At 35.8% G+C, this 13,802-nt stretch overlaps 1 protein-coding gene across 1 annotated transcript in view; it reads left to right on the forward strand.

Moving 5' to 3' along the window:
• Positions 1 to 13,802, forward strand: part of LOC118197948 (uncharacterized) — a 350,563-nt gene that overhangs the window by 145,815 nt on the left and 190,946 nt on the right. The gene's annotated exons all lie outside the window — the stretch shown is intronic.

Genomic DNA, 13,802 nt, shown 5'->3' on the forward strand with positions numbered 1-13,802 from the left:
AGAAATAACAACTACTGTTCCACCACCCAAGAAGTAGAGAACTGAAGAGAGACCTAGCCCTTCTACAACCCGGACGACGGTACCAAAAAGAAAAAATAAAAACTTTCAAACTCCAGCATTTAAGAAAAACAAGAATGCAGCTGCACCGCGTAAAGAAACCGTGGTAAAGAGGAAAACACCACCTACAGCGTATCGCAGGAGAAATTATACATCAAGGAGAACGCTCCCAGGGCCAGAGAGTGCAAACAAGGCCGCCGTTCCGTAAACTGAAACGGCAGCAGGAGGTACGAAAATACCAGGAACAACAGAAGAAATTCAAGATAGACTCCAGACCGGAGGACGTCAAGACCAGCCGTCCCATGGAAAAACGGAAACGACAACAACCCGCCGATTACTCCGCCAAGAGGCCAGCATGCAGAGGACGCAAAAGAAAAACTAATGTGGACGACACTCGGAGGTCAGTAAGGAGAAGATTGACGTCCATGAAACCTATAACATGGGAACAATTTTGCCACAAAAGAATGACGGAGTTTCAATCATCGAAAACTCAAAGATAAGTTAAAATCTTCTATAAAATTTTTTTTCTTTTGTTCCAAAATGTTATGCATAAGTACGAAGTTCTATGTTTTGACGAAAGTCAATATGTCTCGGTTGAGACTTAGTTTTGTTTTACTTTATTTAGCTAAGGCAAAAGTATTATTTTCTTTAAGTATAAAATCTAAGAAAAAGCATTTTCTGTTGGTCGAAAGACCAATTCTGTTATGTTAAAGCCAAAATTTGGCCGAAGATAAAAATAACTTCGTATTCTTGTATTAATAAGAATTTTAGTTTCAGTGCCGCCAGCTTGGCGAAGAATGAGTAAAGTAAAAATTTATTTTCTCTTATTCATTTTATGGTAAATTGTAAAAATCATATGTATTAAAATTTTGTAAATGTACGTAAATACTTGAATGTTATGTAAAAGTAGAATTTAGTCTAGAAGCATAAAATTTTAGATGCTAAAAGTAAAATGCTCAAAAGCAATGAATTCAAAATTTAAGTATTAAACTGTAGATAAAGTCATGCTTTAGAGAGAAAGCCTGCATGTTTAAAGATGAATGAGGGGGAAGTTAGAATGAATGTGTTTTGTAGGGTTCTCCACCTACACTTGAAGTTTTAAGAATGTTAAAGTAGCTCATCGAGTTGTAGAATGTCGAGTAAGGTGTGTCTATTTGGTCGTTGAATTCTAACAAATCATTGTGGTTAGGGGAAGTGTTGCAATACTAAAACACGAATATTTCCGTTTGACACCACACATGGTGGAGAGCCAGGGTAAAGTTAAATTAATGCTTGAAAAATTGAATAATTGTGAATTAAGCAATAACTAAGAAAAACAAATCGTTTAAAAACAAAAATCTATTCAGTGTCAAGAAAGTGTAAATTATAATGTATTTAGAAAGATACTGATACTTATTCCTTCCAGATGCTGGAAGGAAAAGAACAAGATTGATTGATGAACTCCAGGAAAAGTTGCTGTAAGAAGAGAGATTTATAAGTATCAACAGAAATTTAGTATACAATTTGTGACATAAGATTTTTTTTGTGTACACGAGGCTCTCGAGAGTTAGTTCAGAATTATAGAAACTTACAACAGGTCGTTTGTAGGACCTGCTTCCAAGTTTTCCAAATTCTGGCAGCGGCAAATGTAGGGTTTATATTTATATTAACTAACATTTATTTTAAGTTTAAACTATCTTTCCTGTCAAGCCTTACTTTCCCCTGGAACTGCCAATGCCAGAGTATGTAAATTTTAGTAGAACGCGCAAGGATTCAAATTATCAGCGGAAGTATTCTGAGTTAATAGAAAGGAAACGAGTTCGAGGTGTGCTGTTCGTACTTCACGAGCGAGGAGGTAGTTAGCCAGAAATTGAAAAACCCCGCGTTTCGGCCTGTGTGCTTGCCTTGGAGAATTGTTAATCGTTCAACGTGATATTCAAAGTTGCTGAATTAGCACCGGTATTGTAAAACGCGGTGAGGGTAGTTACTTTTAGAGAGCCTCGTAGTTAGAGTCTTGTTAGTATTTTCTTTTCAGGTTCTTATTTTTATTTTACCGCCGAGTCGGCGTAGTTTGTGAGCGTCAAGAGCACGCAATTGTAACTTCTTAAGTTGAATAAAAAGGGACTAAAACCCTTAGCAAGACTCTGTCATTTTTTCCAGTCACCTCTTGGTTGCGTGCAGGTTGGAGGCGCGCAACTCTACACAGTGAAGCACAAAAATGAGTAGAAGCGTTTGAATAAGAATGAAAAAACTCTGTATTATGGCTGTATATATGGTTTCCTGGATATACACAATATTCTTCAATATATACGGATAAATAAGATAAATATCTATATACACAAGTCCTATATACAAAAATGTTTACAAATTTTCTTATTTCTTAGCTTCGTGAAATTGTTTAAAGCAAGTCACTCCTTTTTGATGGAAGCACAAACCAACCACGATTAAAATAATTAACTACGATTAATATTATCAATAAAGAATAAATAAGCCTATAATATATACATACACGAAAAATATCTACACAATTATTGAAAATAAACGGGAATGAGACTAAAAAGCGACAGCAAAAAATTCGCGCAGGTCTAACTAAAGATGAGTCAAGCTACTAATAAAATTCCCGCCTAAAAAAACTACACCCAAAAAATTCGAGAAGCCAATATTAGGGCTTTCATAACACAAAACACACTTCACCCCTCAATACTGTTTTGTTTGAATTCATTCCCCCCCCCTGAAAACGAAACTGAAAACGTAAACAACGGATGTTCTTTCCTAAGCACAGATGTTCTGATTCGTAACAGCATGAGATCGCTAAAGGCGCTAATGGAACACCCGGTTTTATTCAATGATTCTGCGTATGGTTTTTGTATGAAAGATTAAAAAAATATAGAACAAATAATTTGGAGTACAGCCAGCAAAACTATGCCTAATTGTTTTCCCAAATAAAATTTTTTATATGATTAAAAATATAGAGAAAATAGCATTGAAAAAAGTGGATTTAAATAACACATAATAGATGAAAATTCTGTGTCTCCTTGTGATATGCTGCTATCTACTGTTTAAAAAGAAAAGTTCAAAATATATTATAAAGGCATTTTTATCTATTTACGGTTGAATTTAAAGGTTTCAGAAGCGATTCAATTTGGGTGTTTCATGTAGTGGAACACTGAGTCACAAAGGTTTAAGCCTCCATCGTATTAGAAACAGGAAAGAAGCTAACAGTGTTCAGTGGCATTAACTTCATTGTCCACTGGCCAGTCGTGATCATAAATGCTTTTAATATACATGTATATAAAATACACATTTTAAAAGTTGTCTTAAAGAGCAAAGTAGGTGCTTTTAAGAGGTTGTAATTTCCAACCAAAGATTTATTAAGAGAGATTTATTCCTATTATTAATAAATGCTACTCGCATGCGCTAAAGACTCCGAAATATAAGATTATATTACGAAATATAAGATTTAGTTAAGTGGAGTTGATAGAAATGCATTATAAAATAAAGTTGGAGGGTATTTCTCTCTTTTTGATTTCTGAAATTACTTTGTGACACATTTACTACTTTAAAAAATTCCACTGTAGTTTTAGAATTTAGTTGTCCCGCAAATGAGAGCTTTTATTGTTGACAATTTTACTATATTTTTTCTGTTAAGATGCTTATAACTCCTTTTTATATAAGATGCATAAGAAATAAAGAGTGAAAAACTCGCATGCAAAAAATATCCTAGTTTCCGTTTAAAAGAACGCAGGAAATTACAGTGGTGACTCCAGAAATTAAGAATACAGAAAAACGTTCGCCAACTATGTTTTTCAAGGCAAATAATCGATTATGAATAGGCCCAATAAATTTTCTATTTCGTAGAACTGTTTATTAAAATAATTCATTTTGTTGCAGTTATAAGAAATGCTGAAAATAACAACTTGAATGTTAAATAAATGTGTGCGTGTGTGTGTGATTATGGCAAAGCCACGAGGGTTATCTGTCTAAGGGGAAGGAGGCCTTCGTGGAGGACTTTCTAAGGAAAACTGGCTCGTATACACGTTACACATGGGGAAAACCACGAAAACTCCCATGCAGCCAGCCCATTTGCGGGAATCGGACCTCGGACCGAACTACCAGAGTTCAGCAACTTTACCGCTCGGCCGCCCCTTAAATAAATGAAACATTGTAAATAAATATTTGCAAATTTTAGGATTACAGAAATCATTTCTATAACAGCAAGTCTCCACACAAAAAAAGAAATCAATTAAATTTGGTTGTATATTATTTTGTACAGCTATCCGTAGTTTAAACCATAAATATTTTCAATGATATTGACGTCTGAAACTATATAGGGGTTACTGCTGTAGTTCAGGTCCCCTCAAAGGTTACACTGTTGCTGCGTATAGTTGAAAACCATACTTTTCATATTAACGATCGTACATTGCAGGTCGTTATCTCGTAGAAATACGAAATTTTCTTTTAGCATATTTACTTAGAGATTTTTTTTTATTAAACTTATGGTTCTTAGCCCTATGAATGAACACAAGTTTTCTAGTTCCGCTTGTTGGTATATGTCCCTGTAGTATCACTGATCATTATGATAGATTTAAATGATTTAAATCAGAGGTTCTCAACCTTTTGACTAACGCGTACCTTCTAAAAAAATTGAAAACCTTTAGTACCACGACTACAAAGTTCTACTACCACCACCACTCTGAACAAAGCTCAGATAGCATACATTTACGAGTGTTAGAGAAAAAAATTCAATCAGAAAGTTGGGGTTTTAATTTTTGAATTTAATAGTTAAAAATACTTTGCTTCTTTGCGTAGCACGTATTTTTCTCTTGCGTACCGCCGCTTGAGAGCCTCTGGTTTAGATGAGGAGCTATATTCTTTTTTCCGTAAGGAATGAAACACTCGATCGTTACTAAAATTTTTAATTTTATTCTTCGGCTAAGTTCTCAGCATTTGCTAAGTTCTCAGCATTTGCTAAGTTCTCAGCATTTGATAAATGGATCTTCGTAATCTCTAGACGCTTGATTCCATTCTATAGGTTGATGACAGTCTTTTTAGCCAGCTATTCTGGGAACTACATATAAGAATTATTTCTTTCATTTTTACATTAATAGAGTTATGTAAAAGATCTACGGGTATACGGGTATCTACTCTCAAGATCTACGGGTATACGGGGGAGCCAGGTACCCCCCATATACCGTAGATCGGGTATACGGGGTGGTAGGAAAGTTGCTTCACAGTGTAGTGCTATAGCTATATGAATTTTCTTCATATTGTATAAAAATTACTAATACTATCGCTAATATTATTCTTCTAGATGCTGACTTAATTCATAATTTTCCTTGATGTCCTGTTTAATACGCATCTGGTTTTTAGTAAATGGAGAATAGTTTATAAACTGTTTATCAGTGTTACTTGTAGGCTAATGATAAGCAGATGAGCAATGGTTCTATTGAAAAAAAATAATTTTAGTGAACATTACGAATTTTGAAAATAATTTACTAGAATTATTTCAGAAACAATTCAATGTTTTTAAGCATATTTCTACGATCTTTTTAAGTGACACAACTGTAGGGGTGTTATTTCAAGAGTGAATGCAGATAAAACTATACATAAAGATAACTAAAAATGTCATTGGCGTTTTTGATGTTCCCCCCGCAGAGGACAGTAAGTGTTGGATGGAAGCCTTCGCAAGATAGCCATTTGTTAGGACAGCAGTGAAATGTGTGGTGAACTTACCCAACGTTTCCAAGTTTCCGAGGAAACAGTCAGACTTCACCTGCACCATAGACAGAAGATGTACAAGTGGAACAGGTAGGTACCTTACGCATTGTTTGGTAGCCAACAAGGAACAGAGTGTGATTCTTTGTCAGTGTTGTCTGGGCGCTGCAACATAAGTGTTGATATTATCCGTTCCGAAGACGTTAGAACCTTCCATTACTTGCTGTAATATTCACGCCGACTTGTCGCAACAAGACGGTTCTTTTACGAGCATCGCCGAGAGGAAGCAGCGTACCCACTGTCAACTACAATTTTGTGAGCATGATTTCAAATTTACCACAAAGACCTGCTCAAGCAATCCATGTTGAGAAGCCCCCCCGTAGCTTGATGGCAGGCTTTTAGCCGCTTCCTATTCGGGGAATGTTGCCGCCCCTCCTTTCCCCAGAGGTGGACACCAGAGGGAGACTCTGCATCGGATCCATATTTGGTTGCTGCTCAGAAGTGACAAAACATGGGTCCAGAATGACCCTCCTAAGTGTATCAAACATTGGTTGTGACCACTTGACCGTGTGCCGCACACCTCAAGATCACTTCTGCACCTACGCAAGTGCATGCTGTCTGCGTGGCGGACTAATCGCCAAATGGTGCATTACGATAGACCACATCAGCACTGAAAGATCTATACTCGCAGCAGATATACAAGTTACAAGGATGCAACATGCATTTCAGCAAAAGATACGAGTACTGGTTAATCGCCAGAGTATGCTTTACCTTCACGTGATCACACGTGGAAAGGCCGTCTAGGGATACCGTTCAGCGACTTAGCTGGGGGATACTCTGCTCTCCGTATCTAGCTCCAATATGTTGCCATCTGCGTTCCATTCCCTTAATAACCATCTACACGAGAAATCCTTCGACAATACGGCAAACCTACTGCACCCACTCACGGATCTCTTTGCTTCGAGACTAATGCTAAGAAGCGTGCCCTATATGTTTGTTTCTGACGATCAGGAACAGCAAAAACCATTTATGTTACTTTGCAAAACACTATCCTCTATCCCAAAAATTACGCGTGTCACTCAAGGATCGCCAGATATGATATTAGTGAACCTGATCCACTGAAATCGGAACAACTGCCATCTTTGTATTTTAACGACCGTTTTCATTTGACATAAATAAAAGCAACCTTTCCAAAGTTTAGAGTTAAAATGTTTAACCTTTCTTAGTGTTAAGGATTATAAAAGTTCGAATGACAAATAAAACAACAACAACAACAAAAGAAACTTTAGAATTTTGAATCTACCTTGAGATTCTTGGGATACGAGGATTCGAAATGTCGTATTTCTAATATGTGCATAACCGAAATATATTTTTAAGGAATCTTGAACCTCAAAATGCTAATCGATTACTGTTGTACTTTCTCTTGTAAGAAGCGGATAAATAAAATAGTAAATGAATGCAAAAAAATATGAAGAATGCAAAAAGTAAAAAAAGGAAATCAAGTAAAGTTTTATTCTAAGGTTGTTACTAATTATAACAGCTTATACACATAAAAAATAAGGATATACTGTGTATTAGATAAAAGAAACTCGCCTACTAAGCCTTTCAGAAGAAAGTTTTGGCCTCGTTTTTCAAAAACATATATAATTTATGAAGGTATCATATGAAATGCTATAATTAATACACTGCTATTACAGTGCTTTAAAAATGTAACTAAGCTTTGGATAAAAATGAATTTTTTGATGCCTAATTCTAAAATTTGCATTCCACGTTATGCACATAGATTGAAGACAATTCTTCTTTTCATAGATATACTGCAGAGCATTTTAAGAAATTTCTGCACTAATTTTATCATGCGCTGTTTTTCACTTTATCTCTAATACTCATTAATAATCCTCACAAAAATCATTCTAACAATAAATTGGGAAACCATTAGTTTTCTCCTTAACATGAACATTGCATTAGCAATACGGTAATTTAAATAATATCTATTTATAATAATTTAATAACTAATTATTAAGGAACGCAGATCATCAGTTTAGGCTTTCTTTCATTTAAGAAGCAATCAATACGTTTTCAGAGACCACAATGACATACTCAGAGATTGCTTACTATACCGCAGAAAATTACGAGCATATTTAAACATAAACGTCTCTTCAACCTGAATTCCGCTGATGCGTAACAGCGTATACTGACTTTTCTTCTCTAACAATGCTGAGCATCCACAGGGAGTGAAATAACTCCTTGCCAGGTACGTAATAAGCAGAGATGTATTTGATGGACATTTCCTTTGGTATTGATTCGATATGACGGTCCCTTCGCCAGATAAGCTTTTTTTCTATTTCTTTCTGCGTCAGAAGTACAGAAAGTAATATATATTTATGTATGGTTCTTTATATTACATGTTTTATATTACATTTACTATTTGCAATGAAATTTTGGATTACTTGGAAACTAGACTCATCTGGATTTTCAGAATTAGATTCTCAGGTAAAACTTTTAGCGCTTATAAGATTCGTTAACAAAGAACGCACGCATCTAACGTCAAAACGAGTAGTTTAGAATCAAACTCAAATCAACACATGACAAATGTGTAAGCAATCCATCTCAGGAGGTGAAAAATATGTTTTCGAATTCTTTTAGAAAAGGAACAATACAAAATAAAGTGACTCTGTGCAAATGAAAATCGTAGAAACATATTTAATTATTTATATTGTAATTTATGAACGCAGTAACTTCTTATGTATTTTGGAAACCAAATAAATATTTACCATATTTTCAGGGACACTTGGTTTCGTCTACTGTACTGCCATGCGAAATTGAGTAGTTGCAACTTCTCCAAATTATATTCGCCTTGGCATTTTTGCCCCCTTTTTAAAATACTTTCCGTGCATTATCTTCTTTACAGTTTTTAAATTTCTTTGTGGTAAAAATCATTTAGCACCTTGGTTGCAAGCGGTCTTGAAGATTGAGTATAGGTGTTTTCACTTGATCAAATTCTTAAATTAACCGAATTAAAGCCACATGATTTTAGCTCCATCACCAAGTCATATACAAAGTATTCATAGAAACCCCTACGCGGTCCTTATTTTTGTTGCTGCTGGTCGCATACACATACTTCAAATGATGAAAAATTATTTAATAAGGAAAATATTCACGTTACAGTGTTCTAAATTAAAAAACATCAATTTTTTCAAAATTACCAAAATTAAATTTTTATATTACTGTCCTATCCTTATAATTACAGCTTCCCTAATTCAATAAAAGATTATATTTATTTAAAAAATAAAAAACGAAATATTTGAATCCTACGCGACAAAAATTAACCGAGATATTTAAGTTTGGCATCATATACAAGAGTTGTACTCAAACTGAAGAGTGAAATATTTAAATTCACAAACAACTAAAAAGATTTGGTTTATTTGACTATGGCAGAGCATTTGAAGGCTACCTGCCTAAGGGAAGAGACACATTCGTAGAGGATTTTCTAAGGAAAACTGGTTCGCATACACCTTACCAGCCCACCAGCGGCCGAGCGGTAAAGTCGCTGAACACTGGTAGTTCGGTCCGAGGTTCGAATCCCGCGAACGGGCTGGCTGCATGGGTGTTTTCGTGGTTTTCCCCATGTGTAACGTGTATACGAGCCAGTTTCCCTTAGAAAGTCCTCCACGAAAGGCATCCCTCCCCTTAGGCAGATAGCCCTAGTGTGCTTTGCCATAATTAAATACACACACATACACACACATACACCTTACCTAAGGGTAAAACCACGAAAACGCCCATGCAGCCAGGCCGTTCGCCAGGATTCAAATCTTAGACCGAACTACCAGTGTCCTGCGACTTAACCGCTCGGCCGCTGGTAGGCCAACTAAAAAGTAAATATTAGTTTAGAAAAGATTTCTGATTTTAATAGTTGAAGTGACGAGCACTGCATTAGAAACTGTCGTGAAAAGTATTGATCGAATATAAATTTAAAAAAAAAGTTCTTCTTCAAAGAAATTGACAAAACTCGAGTTTATTTCTAATTTAATTAATTTTTGAAAGTTAATTAGATCATGATTCTACAGTAGTAAAACTCCATGAGAATATTTATAACGATTTTTTGCATTTAAAAATTTATAAATTACTTGCCTGAAAATTCTTCCAACATACAATTTGTAACAAAATTATAAATAAAAGAATGTTACATAATAGTAAAGTAAACCCTAACAGAATATTACTGTATGATATTAAAGAGAAAACAATAATTGACATCGAAATACCTTAACATTTTTCCTGACAAGCCTAACTTTTTAATTTTTGTTAACTCTAATTTTTAACTCCTCGTGTTCCACAAAGTATATACCATGAGATTTACTCAAATAAGTTACAGCACTGGCAAAATAAATAAATAAATATATAATAGCACTGCAAATGGGGAAAAATTCTCAAAAAATAATAATAAATAAAATAAAAAATACATAAAAAAGCCTAATAATATAATAAAATGATAAAAAATAATATGATAAAAAATCCTAAATTTTGAAATAAAATATCTCGGTCAATTTTTGTAGTACGAAGTCAAACCTTTTGCGCTTTGAATATACACTCTTACTGAGCATAATTATACGAACCGGAAGAACCTATAGTGTTTTCTTATTTTACTACTACATAAATCATTGCTTATTTATTTCCTAATTTAATATTCTGAATTCCATTATTTTGTAGTTCTTCATTTATTTTTGTCAAACCTCTTTTAGTTTAGAATCGGATACTTCATTCCATGATTTGTAATCCAGTGTCACGTTTACTTCATTTTATAGCAGTTTTTAAAGTTTTGGCTACTGAATGTTCGGTGATTCTATTTCTCAAATGCATTTATGCTTCTGTAAAATCAGTAAGGTTTATTCCTTTAACACTGAATTTATGGTAAAGCATCGCAGCTACTGAAATTTATTGATCTGCTGTAGCATTTTCCAGCTAAAAACAGCGTATTTTAAAAATTAGATTCATAAACTTGCAGATATTAAATAAAAGCTCTTTAAATATATAAAATTTTCTAGCTCTAAAATTTGTAAGAGTCAGCAGCTCATTAATTTCCTTCACTAATATGAAAAACAATAATATAAAAATATAAGTAAATATACAGGGTGATTCAGAATTCATCATCAATATTTGGTGGGGAGGTAGGGAATAGGAAAAGAAAGAGATTTCGCATAGGAAAGTATGGGCGCAGACGAACGCATGGTGGTGTAGAGGACGCTGTGTGTACACAACTTCCATACATAAGCACAGCTGTTTGACAGGTGCAGCCAGTCGTCATTCGACTAGGTGACTTTGCAGAAGTAACATGAACAGGTATACGTGGAATGAACTTGCAGATATGCATGTAAATGCCAGCCATATTCCAGAAGGTTCGGTTGTCTATGCAACGCCGTTGTGAGTCATGCACTCTAGGACATGGTCAGCAGTTCGAGCACTTCTTGTAAGTCTGTAAAGTAGATGCAAAGAAATGTTACATGTAACGTAATAAATATGATTTTCCTTACTACTTTCTTTTTGTGTTTTTTCCATCATTGACCATGTGTAACGTGTATACGAGACAGTTTCCCTTAGAAAGTCCTCCCCGAAGGCATTCCTTCCCTTAAGCAGATAGCCCTCGACGCCTTTCCGTAACTAAAACAAACCAAAACTAAAACAAATCCATCATTGAACTGGGGTCATTTTGCTCTACTACATGGCATATGCGCCCATGCATTCCTATGTGAAATCTCCTTCTTTTCCTATTCCCTACCTCCCTACAAAATATTGATGATGGATTCTGAATCACCATGTATAGTTTACTAAATGAGTATAGTTACTAAACGAGTGCGGCAAAGCACTCGAGGACTATCTACTTAGTAATTATTTTGATAAAGCACGAAATACAAACATAAAACTTTCCAATTTTTTATAATATTGTTATGAAATGTACAGGCGCGGTGCGATAGCTTCCCCGCAAAGCAATTTTAGGGTTGCCATAAAACGGCAAAGGAGGGCAGGGTTGCCCCATTTGGCGACATTTGGCGACAAAAATGGCTATATACCATGGACGGTTGGAGAACCTTCTGGAACGAATTCTTACCGGTTTAGCCCAGAATGTTCTCGAACACAGGCCGAAAGCTATATAAACCCTGCTAGTCCGCAGTCAGTCAGTGTGCGTCTCTCATCGAGTGAGTGTGTCTCGTCTAGCGAGTCAATCCCTGCGGAGGCGATCGCGTTGACAGCCGGCCAGGAGTGCCGAGTGGGTCGTCGAGTGCACCGAAAGAGTCTCGTAGAGTATCGCGGTTAGTGCATCGTCGAGAGAGCGTGTTGAGCTCCGGAAACGACTGAACCGAGAGTCGGGAACTCTTCTCTGCGTGTCGTCGAGTGCATCGCGAGTTGTAGCGTGGAGAGTCTCGAGAGTACGACGAGCAGAGTCGGGAGCTGTACTCCGGAAAGCAGAGTCAGGTGCTTTGCAGGGGGCTGTCTCCGCCGTGATGGCCTGGTGACCTAGAGGCTGTTTCGCTCTACGTGTCGGCGTGTTTGTGGTAGTTCATCGACGGCTGTGCAGCGTGTTTTGGAGCTGTCTGATTGCGTATTGTCTAAATAAAGTGTGTTTCAATACTTCATCAAGTGCCGTCGTTATTCACTCCAAATCTACAAACCCTATACGAACGAGAAGGAAGAAAATAACGCAACAACTGATGTCAGAAGAAAGGGGAAAAAAGTAACAATATTTATACCGGTCAATGATACGAACGAACGCTATATCATGATGCATTTATGGCATATGAATATATGTTTTCTTGAAATACTTGCCAAGTCGATTTACGTCTGGCATTGAAAATGTTAATTTTTTTACACCATTATTACTGTAATTTAAATAATTATAGTTTCATATGGTACATTTTTTTTTTCAATTAAATTTGAAAAATTCCGGCTTGAAACATTTACTTCTTAGATCATTTGTATTCTCACAACACAAGATAAGATATCTTTTGTTCTCTGACAGTGTCATTTCCTTCATGATAGGCCGACCAACTACCGAACGGTAAAGTAGCTAATCACCGGTTCAACATGGATTCGATTCCAGGCGAATATGTTTCATATGGTACATTTGGCATTTCGGTGGGATTCATGAGCATTTCGGTGCTTTCCCCATATGTAACGTGGATACCTTAGTTAAGCCAGTTTTCCATTGAAAAGTCTTCCACGAATGCATAGGCAGACAGCCCTAGCGTGCTTTGCCATAATGATCTAAATTTACCAAACCAAACCCAGTCTTCAATGTAACTTTCAGAATAATTATCTTATCAGAAGTTATGCAGAGTTGAATCATTTCTGATAGTTCAAAGAATCTCCAGTTTCAGTTTTCTTTTCTTTACGTATGCACCCATTTATGTCACAAGCATTAAATTTAAGGGTATTTACGCTTTGACTTATACCGAAGATTTTCTTTTATAATAAAGTGTAAACAAATATATACGTTGCTGCTGTAAACATGTATAATCAGAAGAACCTTTAGTTTAATCTTGTTCTTGTTTGTTTCGATATGTTCCTTGTTCTTTAGCTTTTTTATCCTTTTTCCAATAGTACTTTCTTTCCGTTTTCTTGTTATGAATCTCTGTGATTGAGCAAACAAAGAACAAAAGTTACTAATTTTTTACAGCATTACGATACAGAAAAAACAGCAAATGTGCAAATTCTCATGCAATTAAATTATGCATCATTAAAGAATACTGCAGAAATGGCAATAGATGCAAACGAAGAGCAACAGTGAGAGAAGAATTATGATTTGGATTAAAAGTTGCATCAAATTTAGCAATGTGATTAATTTGTAAAGTATTTCTCCCGCTTTCCTAGCGTGCCTTCGTGGTGTAGTGGTTCTGCACGCTGGTCCGTTATTCCAGAGGTCCGTGGTTCGATTCCCGGGAAGGCTGTTGCTAAATTTTCATCTCTACGACTTTTCCACTTAACCTAATGTTTCTATGCTCGCGCCCGTACTAAAATTATTGTGAATGATTCTCCACATCCAGGATTCGGTGACTAGG

This window comes from Stegodyphus dumicola, chromosome X2 (assembly GCF_044657685.1).
Source record: "Stegodyphus dumicola isolate Sdum_Otavi_A_Nest chromosome X2, ASM4465768v1".
NCBI classification, from domain to species: domain Eukaryota; kingdom Metazoa; phylum Arthropoda; class Arachnida; order Araneae; family Eresidae; genus Stegodyphus; species Stegodyphus dumicola.